Source organism: Chamaea fasciata, unplaced genomic scaffold (assembly GCF_029207755.1).
Source record: "Chamaea fasciata isolate MVZ Bird 193981 ecotype frontalis unplaced genomic scaffold, bChaFas1.0.hap1 SCAF_26, whole genome shotgun sequence".
Classification (NCBI taxonomy): Eukaryota; Metazoa; Chordata; class Aves; order Passeriformes; family Sylviidae; genus Chamaea; species Chamaea fasciata.
This window is the reverse complement of record NW_027094111.1, coordinates 48,333-61,756: the sequence shown is the minus strand read 5'-3', so window position 1 is coordinate 61,756 and position 13,424 is coordinate 48,333.

Sequence of the window (13,424 nt, the reverse complement as noted above, 5' to 3'; positions counted from 1 at the left end):
AATAATAAATACACAATATATTATTACATACTACACGTTTTATAAATATATATAATATACATAATATAAACATCTATAATGTACATAATCATGATATTTAAATGAAATGTATTATTATTTATAACATTACATAATAAATAATAAATTATTTTATATATAACTTTCTATATTTAATATATATAATAAATATAATAGTATAATAAACATAATACATGATGTATAATGTACATAATATAAAAGCTGAATTGTAATGATTAATGTAAATATCAGAATCACAAAGATAAAAAATATTGAAATAGAGCCTGAACGAAAGGCTTTTTTGTTTCGGTCTGGTTGCTGGCAGGGTTCTCGCAGGTGTGCTCGGGGGTCTTTTGGGCCATTTATTCCGGAGGCTGTTCGGAAGGGCATTTCTGGGCACGTTCGTTTATGGCTCCGCTCCGCGCCGCCGCGCGGCAGTGCTGCCACCCTGTGGGCAGAGAGCGGTAGTGCAGCTTCCCCCCCGCCCGGCCCGCCCGATCTGTGCGGCAATGCTGCCACCGTGTGGGCAAAGAGCGGTAGTGCAGCTGTCCCTCCCGCCCGTCCCGCCTGATCTGTGCGGCAATGCTGCCACCCTGTGGGCAAACAGCGGTACTGCAGCTGTCCCCCATGACCGTCCCGCCGGAGCCGTGCGGCAGTGCTGCCACCCTGTGGGCAAAGAGCGGTAGTGCAGCTGTCCCCCCCCGCCCGTCCCCGACGCGCGTGGCAGCCCCGCATTGTGAGCTCGGGGGCGGCGCTGCCGCCCGTCCGCCCGCAGCTCGGGGCCGAAAGGGAGGGAAAAAGGCAAGGAGCCCGGGCGCGTGGCAGCCGGCTGCCTGCGCGCGCCACCCGGACCCCGGAGCCGTCCGGGCGCGATTTTCCGCGGCGTTTGCGGGTGTGCGGACACGGGATGGGGGCGCAGCGGCGCCGCGGGCGGCAGTCCATTGAGTAAGGCGCTTGTGTGAGCGGCCGAGGGGGCATTTTAGTGGGTTCCACTACCAAGATGGCGGCGAGACACCAGGTGCCTGACCTTCTAAAAAGGGCGGCCAAAAGGGCGGGAAAAATAAGGACCCTATAGGCGTTTATCCAGATGCCTGCACAAAACCCCGACTACGGCGCCGCCCTAGCGCAATTTTCCGCGGCGTCTCCAGGTGTAGGGACACCGGCCGTGTGCTCAGCCGCGCCGCGTCTGCGTTCGGATTCGTGGATTTAGTCAGGCGTCTGTGTAAACACCTGGCGGAGGCCTATGCCGAGCCGCAAAGAACATGGCGGCCGGGACGGAAGTGGCCTCAGGCGTTACCAAGATGGCGGCAAGGAAAAGCGGAAGTCACGCGACTCCCCTCACAAAATGGCGCCGAGCCGCGAGGCGGTTGACCTTCCAAAAAGGGCGGCCAAAAGGGCGGGAAAAAATAAGGACCCTATAGGCGTTTATCCAGGTGCCTGCACGAAACCCCGACTACAGCGCCGCCCGGGCGCAATTTTCCGCGGCGTTTCCAGGTGTGGGGACACCGGCCGTGTGCTCAGTCGCGCCGCCTCCGGGTTCGGATTCGTGGATTTAGTCAGGCGTCTGTGTAAACACCTGCCGGGGGCCTTAGCGGTGCCGCAAAAAAGATGCCGGCGGGACCGGAAGTGGCCTCAGACGCAAGCAAGATGGCGGCAAGGAAGGGCGGAATGCTCGTGGGGCTCATCGCGGCCGAAAATCACCGAGTGCAGCTCACACCCTGCAATGGCAAAAGCTGTTTTATTAAAACTCAGCCGAGAATTTTCCTCTTATTTCCAGGTCACAGGATATACTGAGCCTGAGAGGGATCCTAAAATCTGACTCTCAAGCGGACGGACCGTTTGAGAATCGAACTCAGCACCTTGGCATTACCCGGACTCTGCTCCAAGCAGCTGAACCAATCTCTGCATTATGGGGATGGACCTCCATAGGATGGCAACGCTTGGCCCCACCAAGGTAAGTGCAGTGCCGCCTTCTCTGCCAAAGCTGCTTCACACAGCAGCCCCTGGAATGGCTCGAGGGCAGAACTGGCTGGCAGGTCACGACAGCACAAAGCTCTTCCAGTGACGCTGATTTCCTGTCCTTTCCAGGATTTACTCAACAGCTGCCGTAAAAGTACTTACACAAAGTCTCTTTCTGGGCGGAAAGGAGCAGGACAAGTCCTGAGGCTTCCCTTCTTCCACGGCCAAAGCTCTGCAGAGAGGCAGGGCCGGTCCCACCCGCACAGGGGCGTTTCCTGCAGGTGAGTGTTGCCGGGCCAAACTGATGGCAGCTGCTGAGGCCGGGGCTGCTTTTCTGGCCGGAGGCCTCGGTGCCCCCCCGTGCCGCCTGCAGTGTCCCTCGGGGTTTCCTGCAGGTGTCCCGGGTGCCCGGAGGCGCAGGGAGGAAGGAGGCCGGCAGCCCCAGCGGGGCCAGCAGCCCTGGGATGATGTGCAGGGGAGGAGCTGTGCCTGCGGGGCCCCGCCCGTGGCAGCGGCGGCCAAACGCAGGGCCCGGGGCCGGGCTCGGGGCTGGCACGGACACGGCCCCGGGGCTGCCGCGGCTCCTCGGCCAGGGGCTGCTCCCACCGGGCACGGGGAGATGCTGCAGCCCGGACAGAGGCACCCACAGCCCAAGAGCTCCCCGGGGAACAGCTGGCATTGCCCGGGAACGGCGGCTCGGGCTGTCTGCAGAGGGGCTCAGACAGCAATTCCCACCTCCCGGAGCTCCCACACAGTTGCCAGGGATGTCCTGGCCACCCCAAATCCCCTCCCTTTCAGCCTGAGGACATCACCCATCAGCAGCATTAAAGCCAAGGCGCTCCTCCCTCACAGAAATTAAATCCAGAGCAACGGCCCTCGGAGATGCCTCAAAATCAAAGGTTTGAGTGGGATGGAGTTTCGTTTGGATGAAGTCTGGACTTTTCCAGGGAGCCAGCCGGAGTGCAGAAGTGATGGAAAGCTTTTGCAGGTGGGTCCCACTGGAGGTGTGCTGAAGGCAGGGATGGGCATCCCTTGCCTGAGGGAAAGGCACTTGCAGAGGCCACTGCTGGGGCTCGGAAAGGAGCTGAGCTCCTGCAGGGAGCTGTGTCCTCCCGAGGGCACAGGGGCTGCCTCAGCACAGGCCGGCCAGTGCCTTCTCCTGCTCTGAAACATCACCTGGAGCCCGAGCTCAGGGGGTGGCTGAATTCCAGGGAAATCTGACAGGTGACCCCCAGGGGATGAGGGTTAGAATTAACCAAATCTATGGAATAGAAACCTATCCTGTCCCTATCCTGCTGAGCTTCCTTGGAAGCTCTGCTGCTTCCTGACACGTCTGGCATTCAAGCAGCAGCTCTGCGTGGGAATATCCATGCTCTGTGAGGCACTGTGAGGTTATTGCAGCAGGAACTGAGCAGGGAATTCGGGGCCGTGGGTATAATTCATCTAAAGTAGCAAAGGTGACAGTGAACCCCAAATCTGGGCACCACACAGAGAACAATCTTTGTGCTGCCCTGTCAGCTCAAGCCCCTGGGCTGGGAAGTTTTGGGAGTCAAACATATGGAATGATAAAAGTCACAGCAACTGGTGTCACCCCGAGGGACAGTCCAAGTCCCAGACAATTCCTCTGCAGTCCCCTGGGGGGGAAAACACCCTCTGTCTGCCAGGAGCCCTGACTCTGCTTCTCCTATCAGCTGTGTTGGGCTTTAAGAACTTGAAATAACTTTGAAGCCAAAGAAATCACCTTTTCCTTCTGGTTTGATTTTTTTTTTTTTTTTTTTTTTTTTTTTAATTATTATTATTTTTTTTTTTTTTTTTTTCCTTTCAGGTGCTGGACTTGCTTCTGTGGATGTGTGCTGAGCTCTGGCTGCAGGGGACTGTCAGGCCTGAATGGCTGTGAGTCTGTGTTCTTCTCGCTGGGGAAGCAGAAATAATTATTAATTAGACTGCAGAAATGTTTTCAGAAACCTTTCCCCTTTCCTGCCCTTTGCTGGTGGATCTTCTCTTTCTGCCTTTGACTTTACAAAGCTGTTCCCAGATGTCATTTCCCCTGCCTGGATTCCTTGCAGCTCCTAGCTGGGAAAAACTGGGATGATGTCCTGGGGATGTCCTCAGGGGAGGACAGAGGTGAGATTTTTGCCTGTATTTTTCTAATGTTTTCTAAAATTTCAGGGAGCTGCTGCTGCTGCACAAGTGGAGCCTTGTCAGCGAAGACCTGCATCTGCAGGAGGACCTGCAGGCCCTGGCTGGGAAGTGCCAAAACAAAGAAGTGATCAGTAAGTGCTGAACTGCTTCCAGGAGGGCGTATTTTGTTGCAGCCATTACAGACCAACAGTACAAGTGAGGCCAACTGCTCTGGAAACAGTACTAATGCCTTCTGCCAGACTGATGGGGCTTGGGGGAGGAGGAAAGGAAGTGGCAAGGCATTTTTCGGGTCTTCCTTGTGGTGAATTCTGAGCTTAGCACAATTGGGAAGCTTTGAGGAAACACAGTTTAAAGAGGGGAAGAGCTGTAAAATGAAACTTAGTTGCCAATCTCATGTCAGGTTCTGAAAAATGGTCTTCTTGAATCAAATCTCAGAAGAAATAAGCGGTGCCTGGAGGCTCTGTGCTCGAAGGTTTGAATGATTCTGAGTGGGGATGGGGATCTGAAAGTCACGTGTAAGTAAAACCAAAAAATGCATCAAGCAAGCAAAACTGCAATAGTTGACTTTTCTTGTTGTCATCGTTTTGGAAGAAAGGGAAAATATCGAGCGAGAGGTGAGAGCAGGATCCGCAAAATCTCGGAGTTCTCCGCGTCTCCCTGAGGCTGAAGCCGTGTTTGCTGTCAACAATGGCAGAGTGGAAGATGCTAAAGACTGAAAACTTGGGGTTTTCCCCCCTGAATCCCAAGGCTCTGTCAGCAGCTGTACCCTGTCTATCTCTTCAAAGACTTTCCGGGTTTAGGAAGGCTTTTCCATTCTTCCGTATTTCTCTAGAACTCCACTCCAAAAGAATGGTGCTGTGTCCGTGTGGTGTTGGTGACTTTGTGGGGGTTGCTTTATTAAAGCCAATCGTTGGTAAGGGTTCAGAGCCTGCCTTGGAGAGCACTGGGAGCTCTGGGTGCCCTGGCTTTCCCCTAGGTGGCCCTGGGGGTGCCCAGGGGGTCCCTGGGGTTCCCTGGTTGTCCCTTAGGTGCCCCTTGTGGTTCCCTGGCTGTCCCCTAGGTGTCCCTGGGGGTGCCCTGGGTGTCCCTGGGAGTGCCCTGGCTGTCCCCTAGGTGTCCCTGGGGGTGCCCTGCCTGTCCCCTAGGTGTCCCTGGGGGTGCCCTGCCTGTCCCCTAGGTGTCCCTGGGGTGCCCTGGGTGTCCCTGGGGGTGCCTTGGCTGTCCCTTACATGTCCCTGTGGGTTCCCTGGTTGTCCCCTAGATGTCCCTAGGGTACCCTGGCTGTCCCATAGGCGTCCTTGGGGGTGCCCTGGCTGTCCCTGGGGTGACCTGGCTATCCCGAAGGTGTCCCTGGGGGTGCCCTGGTGTCCCTGGGGTGCCCTGGCTGTCCCCTAGGTGTCCCGGGGGTGCCCTGGCTGTCCCCGAGGTGTCCCTGGGGGTGCCCAGAGTGTCCCTGGGGTTCCCTGGCTGTCCCCTAGGTGTCCCTGGGGGTTCCCTGGCTGTCCCCTAGGTGTCCCTGGGGGTGCCCTGGTGTCCCTCTGGGTAACCTGGCTGTGCCCGAGGTGTCCATGGCGGTGCCCTGGGTGTCCCTGGGGGTGCCATGGCTGTCCCTGGGGGAGCCCAGGGTGTCCCTGGGCGTGCCCTGGATGTCCTTCGGGTGCCCTGGTTGTCCCCTAGGTGTCCCTTCGGGTGCCCTGCCTGTCCCCTAGGTTTCCCTGGGGCTGCCCAGGGTGTCCCTGGGGATCCCAGGCTGTCCCTGGCGGTGCCCTGGCTGTCCCTGGGGGTGCCCTGAGTGCTGCTGGGGTGTCCTGGGGGTGCCCTGGCTGTCCCTGGGGGTTCCCAGGCTGTCCCCTAGGTGTCCCAAGGGTGCCCTGGCTGTGCCGTCGGTGTCTCTGGGGGTGCCCTGGCTGTCCCCTACGTGTCCCTGGGGTGCCCTGGCTGTCCCCTAGGTGTCCCTGGGGGTGCCCTGGGTGTCCCTGGGGTGCCCTGGCTGTCCCCTTGGTGTCCCTGGGGGTGCCCTGGCTGTCCCTAGGGTGCCTTTGCTGTCCCGTAGGTGTCCCTGGGGGTGCCCTGGGTGTCCCTGGGGTGCCCTGGCTGTCCCCTAGGTGTCCCTGGGGGTGCCATGGCTGTCCCCTTGGTGACCCTGGGGTGCCCTGGCTGTCCCCTAGGTGTCCCTGGGGGTGCCCTGGCTGTCCTTGGGGTGCTCTGGCTGTCCCCTTGGTGTCCCTGGGGGTGCCCTGAGTGTCCCTGGGGTGCCCTGGGGGTGCCCTGGCTGTCCCCTAGGTGTCCCTGGGGGTGCCCTTCCTGTCCTCTAGGTGTCCCTGGGGGTGCCCTGGCTGTCCCCTCGGTGTCCCTGGGGGTGCCCTGGCTGTCCCCTAGGTGTCCCTGGGGGTGCCCTGGGTGTCCCTGGAGTGACCTGGCTGTCCCCTAAATGTCCCTGGGGGTGCCTTGGCTGTCCCCTAGGTGTCCCTGGGGGTGCCCTGCCTGTCCCCTAGGTGTCCATGGAAGTGCCCTGGGTGTCCCTGGGGTTCCCTGGCTGTCCCCTAGGTGTCCCTGGGGGGGCCCTGGGTGTCCCTGGGGGTGCCCAGGGTGTCCCTGGGGTTCCCTGGCTGACCCGTACCTGTCCCTGGGGTTCCCTGGAGGTCCCCTAGGTGTCCCTGGGGGTGCCCTGGCTGTCCCCTAGGCGACCCTGGGGGTGCCCTGGGTGTCCCTGGGGTGCCCTGGCTGTCCCCTAAATGTCCCTGGGGATGCCAGGCTGTCCCCTAGGTGTCTCTGGGGGTGTCCTGCCTTCCCCTCGGTGTCCCTGGGGGGGCCCTGGCTGTCCCCTAGGTGTCCCTGGGGGTGCCCTGCGTGTCCCTGGGGTTCCCTGGCTGTCCCCTAGGTGTCCCTGGGGGTGCCCAGGGTGTCCCTGGGGTTCCCTGGCTGTCCCCTAGGTGTCCCTGGGGTTCCCTGGCTGTCCCCTAGGTGTCCCTGGGGGTGCACAGGGTGTCACTGGGGTTCCCTGGCTGTCCCGTACGTGTCCCTGGGATTCCCTGGAGGTCCCGTAGGTGTCCCTGGGGGTGCCCTGAGTGTCCCTGGGCTGCCCTGGCTGTCCCCTAGGTGTCCCTGGGGGTGCCCTGGCTGTCCCCTTGGTGTCCCTGGGGTGCCCTGGCTGTCCCCTAGGTGTCCCTGGGGGTGCCCTGGCTGTCCCCTTGGTGTCCCTGGGGGTGCCCTGGGTGTCCCTGGGGGCCCTGGGGGTGCCCTGGCTGTCCCCTAGGTGTCCCTGCGGTGCCCTGCCTGTCCCCTAGGTGTCCCTGAGGGTGCCCTGGCTGTCTGCTTGGTGTCCCTGGGGGTGCCCTGGGTGTCCCTGGAGTGACCTGGCTGTCCCCTAAATGTCCCTGGGGGTGCCCTGGGTGTCCCTGGAGTGCCCTGGCTGTCCCCTAAATGTCCTTGGGGGTGCCCTGGCTGTCCCCTAGGTGTCCCTGGGGGTGCCCTGCCTGTCCCCTAGGTGTCCATGGAAGTGCCCTGGGTGTCCCTGGGGTTCCCTGGCTGTCCCCTAGGTGTCCCTGGGGGTTCCCTGGCTGTCCCCTAGGTGTCCCTGGGGGTGCCCTGGTGTCCCTCTGGGTAACCTGGCTGTGCCCGAGGTGTCCATGGCGGTGCCCTGGGTGTCCCTGGGGGTGCCATGGCTGTCCCTGGGGGAGCCCAGGGTGTCCCTGGGCGTGCCCTGGATGTCCTTCGGGTGCCCTGGTTGTCCCCTAGGTGTCCCTTCGGGTGCCCTGCCTGTCCCCTAGGTTTCCCTGGGGCTGCCCAGGGTGTCCCTGGGGATCCCAGGCTGTCCCTGGCGGTGCCCTGGCTGTCCCTGGGGGTGCCCTGAGTGCTGCTGGGGTGTCCTGGGGGTGCCCTGGCTGTCCCTGGGGGTTCCCAGGCTGTCCCCTAGGTGTCCCAAGGGTGCCCTGGCTGTGCCGTCGGTGTCTCTGGGGGTGCCCTGGCTGTCCCCTACGTGTCCCTGGGGGTGCCCTGGGTGTCCCGGGGGTAGCCTGCGGGCGCCCTGGATGTCCTTGGGGTGCCCTGGCTGTCCCCTAGGTGTCCCTGGGGGTGCCCTGGGTGTCCCTGGGGTGCCCTGGCTGTCCCCTTGGTGTCCCTGGGGGTGCCCTGGCTGTCCCTAGGGTGCCTTTGCTGTCCCGTAGGTGTCCCTGGGGGTGCCCTGGGTGTCCCTGGGGTGCCCTGGCTGTCCCCTAGGTGTCCCTGGGGGTGCCATGGCTGTCCCCTTGGTGACCCTGGGGTGCCCTGGCTGTCCCCTAGGTGTCCCTGGGGGTGCCCTGGCTGTCCTTGGGGTGCTCTGGCTGTCCCCTTGGTGTCCCTGGGGGTGCCCTGAGTGTCCCTGGGGTGCCCTGGGGGTGCCCTGGCTGTCCCCTAGGTGTCCCTGGGGGTGCCCTTCCTGTCCTCTAGGTGTCCCTGGGGGTGCCCTGGCTGTCCCCTCGGTGTCCCTGGGGGTGCCCTGGCTGTCCCCTAGGTGTCCCTGGGGGTGCCCTGGGTGTCCCTGGAGTGACCTGGCTGTCCCCTAAATGTCCCTGGGGGTGCCTTGGCTGTCCCCTAGGTGTCCCTGGGGGTGCCCTGCCTGTCCCCTAGGTGTCCATGGAAGTGCCCTGGGTGTCCCTGGGGTTCCCTGGCTGTCCCCTAGGTGTCCCTGGGGGGGCCCTGGGTGTCCCTGGGGGTGCCCAGGGTGTCCCTGGGGTTCCCTGGCTGACCCGTACCTGTCCCTGGGGTTCCCTGGAGGTCCCCTAGGTGTCCCTGGGGGTGCCCTGGCTGTCCCCTAGGCGACCCTGGGGGTGCCCTGGGTGTCCCTGGGGTGCCCTGGCTGTCCCCTAAATGTCCCTGGGGATGCCAGGCTGTCCCCTAGGTGTCTCTGGGGGTGTCCTGCCTTCCCCTCGGTGTCCCTGGGGGTGCCCTGGCTGTCCCCTAGGTGTCCCTGGGGGTGCCCTGCGTGTCCCTGGGGTGCCCTGACTGTCCCCTTGGTGTCCCTGGGGGGGCCCTGGCTGTCCCCTAGGTGTCCCTGGGGGTGCCCTGGCTGTCCCTGGGGTTCCCTGGCTGTCCCCTAGGTGTCCCTGGGGGTGCCCAGGGTGTCCCTGGGGTTCCCTGGCTGTCCCCTAGGTGTCCCTGGGGTTCCCTGGCTGTCCCCTAGGTGTCCCTGGGGGTGCACAGGGTGTCACTGGGGTTCCCTGGCTGTCCCGTACGTGTCCCTGGGATTCCCTGGAGGTCCCGTAGGTGTCCCTGGGGGTGCCCTGAGTGTCCCTGGGCTGCCCTGGCTGTCCCCTAGGTGTCCCTGGGGGTGCCCTGGCTGTCCCCTTGGTGTCCCTGGGGTGCCCTGGCTGTCCCCTAGGTGTCCCTGGGGGTGCCCTGGCTGTCCCCTTGGTGTCCCTGGGGGTGCCCTGGGTGTCCCTGGGGGCCCTGGGGGTGCCCTGGCTGTCCCCTAGGTGTCCCTGCGGTGCCCTGCCTGTCCCCTAGGTGTCCCTGAGGGTGCCCTGGCTGTCTGCTTGGTGTCCCTGGGGGTGCCCTGGGTGCCCCTGGAGTGACCTGGCTGTCCCCTAAATGTCCCTGGGGGTGCCCTGGGTGTCCCTGGAGTGCCCTGGCTGTCCCCTAAATGTCCTTGGGGGTGCCCTGGCTGTCCCCTAGGTGTCCCTGGGGGTGCCCTGCCTGTCCCCTAGGTGTCCATGGAAGTGCCCTGGGTGTCCCTGGGGTTCCCTGGCTGTCCCCTAGGTGTCCCTGGGGGGGCCCTGAGTGTCCCTGGGGGTGCCCTGGGTGTCCCTAGGGTGCCCTGGCTGTCCCCTAGGTGTCCCTGGGGGTGCTCTGCGTATCCCCTAGGTGTCCCTGGGGGTGCCCTGGGTGTCCCTGGGGGTGCCCCGGCTGTCCCCTAGGTGTCCCTGGGGGTGCCCAGGGTGTCCTTGGGGTTCCCTGGCTGTCCCCTACGTGTCCCTGGGGGTGCCAAGGGTGTCCCTGGGGGTGCCCTTGCTGTCCCCTAGGTGTCCCTGGGGGTGCCCTGGCTGTCCCCTTGGTGTCCCTGGGGTGCCCTGGCTGTCCCCTAGGTGTCCCTGGGGGTGTCCTGCCTTCCCCTCGGTGTCCCTGGGGGTGCCCTGGCTGTCCCCTAGGTGTCCCTGGGCGTGCCCTGCGTGTCCCTGGGGTGCCCTGGCTGTCCCCTAGGTGTCCCTGGGGATGCCCTAGGTGTCCCTGGGGGTGCCCTCGCTGTCCCTAGGGAGCCCTGGCAGTCCCCTAGGTGTCCCTGGGGGTGCCCTGGCTGTCTTTAGGGTGCCCTGGCTGTCCCCTTGGTGTCCCTGGGGGTGCCCTGGGTGTCCCTGGGGGTGCCCTGGGTGTCCCCTCGGTGTCCCTGGGGGTGCCCTGCCTGTCCCCGAGGTGTCCCTGGGGGTGCCCTGGGTGTCCCTGGGGTGCCCTGGCTGTCCCCGAGGTGTCCCTGTTGGTGCCCAGAGTGTCCCTGGGAGTGTCCTGGCTGTCCCCTAGGTGTCCCTGGGGGTGCCCTGGGTGTCCCTGAGGGTGCCCTGGCTATCCCCTAGGTGTCCCTGGGGGTGCCCTGGGTGTCCCTGGAGTGCCCTGGCTGTCCCCTAAATGTCCCTGGGGGTGCCCTGGGTGTCACTGGGGGGGCCCTGGCTGTCCCTGGGGTGCCCTGGCTGTCCCCTAGGTGTCCCTGGGGGGGCCCTGGCTGTCCCCTTGGTGGCCCTGGGGGTGCCCTGGGTGTCCCTGGGGGTGCCCTGGAGGTCCCCTCGGTGTCCCTGGGGGTGCATTGGGTGTCCCTGGGGTGCCCTGGCTGTCCCCAAGGTGTCCCTGGGGGTGGCCTGCCTGTCCTCTCGGTGTCCCTGGGGGTGCCCTGGCTGTCCCTAGGGTGCCTTGGCTGTCCCCTAGGTGTCCCTGGGGGTGCCCTGGGTGTCCCTGGGGTGCCCTGGCTGTCCCCTAGGTGTCCCTGGGGGTGCCCTGGATGTCCCTGGAGGTGCACAGGGTGTCACTGGGGTTCCCTGGCTGTCCCGTACCTGTCCCTGGGGTGCCCTGGAGGTCCCCTAGGTGTCCCTGGGGGTGCCCTGGGTGTCCCTGGGGGTGCCCTGGCTGTCCCCTAGGTGTCCCTGGGGGTTTCCTGCCTTCCCCTAGGTGTCCCTGGGGGTGCCCTGGATTTCCCCTCGGTGTCCCTGGGGGTGCCCTGGCTGTCCCCTAGGTGTCCCTGGGGGTGCCCTGGGTGTCCCGGGGGGTGCCCTGGCTGTCCCCTAGGTGTCCCTGGGGGTGCCCTGCGTCTCCCTGGGGTGCCCTGGCTGTCCCCTATATGTCCCTAGGGGTGCCCTGGCTGTCCCCTAGGTGTCCCTGGTAGTTTCCTGCCTTCCCCTAGGTGTCCCTGGGGGTGCCCTGGCTTTCCCCTCGGTGTCCCTGGGGGTGCCCTGGCTGTCCCCTAGGTGTCCCTGGTAGTTTCCTGCCTTCCCCTAGGTGTCCCTGGGGGTGCCCTGGGTGTCGCTGGGATACCCTGGCTGTCCCCTTGATGTCCCTGGGGGGGCCCTGGCTGTCCCCTAGGTGTCCCTGGGAATGCCCTGGGTGTCCCTGCGGTTCCCTGGCTGTCCCCAAGGTGTCCCTGTGGGTGCCCAGAGTGTCCCTGCGAGTGCCCTGGCTGTCCCCTAGGGATCTCTGGGGGTGCCCTGGCTGTCCCGTCAGTGTCCCTGGGGGTGCCCTGCCTGTCCCCTAGGTGTCCCTGGGGATGCCCTGCCTGTCCCCTAGATGGCCCTGGGGGTGCCCTGGGTGTCCCTGGGGTTCCCTGGCTGTCCCCTAGGTGTCCCTGGGGGTGCCCTGTCTGTCCCTGGAGTGCCCTGGCTGTCCCCTAGGTGTCCCTGGGGGTGCCCTGCCTGTCCCCTAGGTGTCCCTGGGGATGCCCTGCCTGTCCCCTAGGTGTCCCTGGGGGTGCCCTGGCTGTCCCTGGGGTTCCCTGGCTGTCCCCTAGGTGTCCCTGGGGGCGCCCAGGGTGTCCCTGGGGTGCCCTGGCTGTCCCCTACGTGTCCCTGGGGGTTCGCCATGGTGTCCCTGGGGGTGCCCTGGCTGTCCCCTTGGTGTCCCTGGGGTGCCCTTGCTGTCCCCTTGGTGTCCCTGGGGGTGCCCTGGGTGTCCCTGGGGTGCCCTGGGGGTGCCCTGCCTGTCCCCTAGGTGTCCCTGGGGGGGCCCTGGCTGTCCCCTAGGTGTCCCTGGGGGTGCCCTGGCTGTCCCCTAGGTGTCCCTGGGGGTGCCCTGCCTGTCCCCTAGTTGTTGTTGGGGGTGCCCTGGGTGTCCCTGGGGGTTCCCTGCCTGTCCCCTAGGTGTCCCTGGGGGTGCCCTGGGTGTCCCTGGGGGTGCCCTGGCTGTCCCCTAGGTGTCCCTGGGGGTGCCCTGGGTGTCCCTGGAGTTCCCTGGCTGTCCCCTAAATGTCCCTGGGGGTACCCTGGGTGTCCCTGGAGTGCCCTGGCTGTCCCCTAAATGTCCCTGGGGGTGCCCTGGCTGTCCCCTAGGTGTCCCTGGGGGTGCCCTGGATGTCCCTGGAGGTGCACAGGGTGTCACTGGGGTTCCCTGGCTGTCCCGTACCTGTCCCTGGAGTTCCCTGGCTGTCCCCTAAATGTCCCTGGGGGTGCCCTGCGTGTCCCTGGGGTGCCCTGGCTGTCCCCTAGGTGTCCCTGGGGGTGCCCTGGGTGTCCTTGGGGTACCCTGGCTGTCCCCAATATGTCCCTGTGGGTGCCCAGAGTGTTCCTGGGAGTGCCCTGGCTGTCCCCTAAATGTCCCTGGGGGTGCCCTGCCTGTCCCCTAGGTGTCCCTGGGGGTGCCCTGGGTGTCCCTGGGGTGCCCTGGCTGTCCCCTTGGTGTCCCTGGGGGTGCCCTGGGTGTCCCTGGGGTGCCCTGGCTGTCCCCAAGGTGTCCCTGTGGGTGCCCCGAGTGTCTCTGGGAGTTCCCTGGCTGTCCCCTAGGTGTCCCTGGGGGTTCTCTGGCTGTCCCCTAGGTGTCCCTGGGGGTGCCCTGGCAGTCCCCTAGGTGTCCCTGGGGGTGCCCTGGCTGTCCCCTAGGTGTCCCTGGCTGTCCCCTTGGTGTCCCTGGGGTGCCCTGGCTGTCCCCTTGTTGTCCCTGGGGGTGCCCTGGGTGTCCCCTAGGTGTCCCTGGGGGTGCCCTGGGTGTCCCTGGGGGTGCCCTGCCTGTCCCCTAGGTGTCCCTGGGGGGGCCCTGGCTGTATCCTAGGTGTCCCTGGGGTGCCCTGGCTGTCCCCTAGGTGTCCCTGGGGGTGCCCTGGCTGTCCCCTTGGTGTCCCTGGGGTGCCCTGGCAGTCC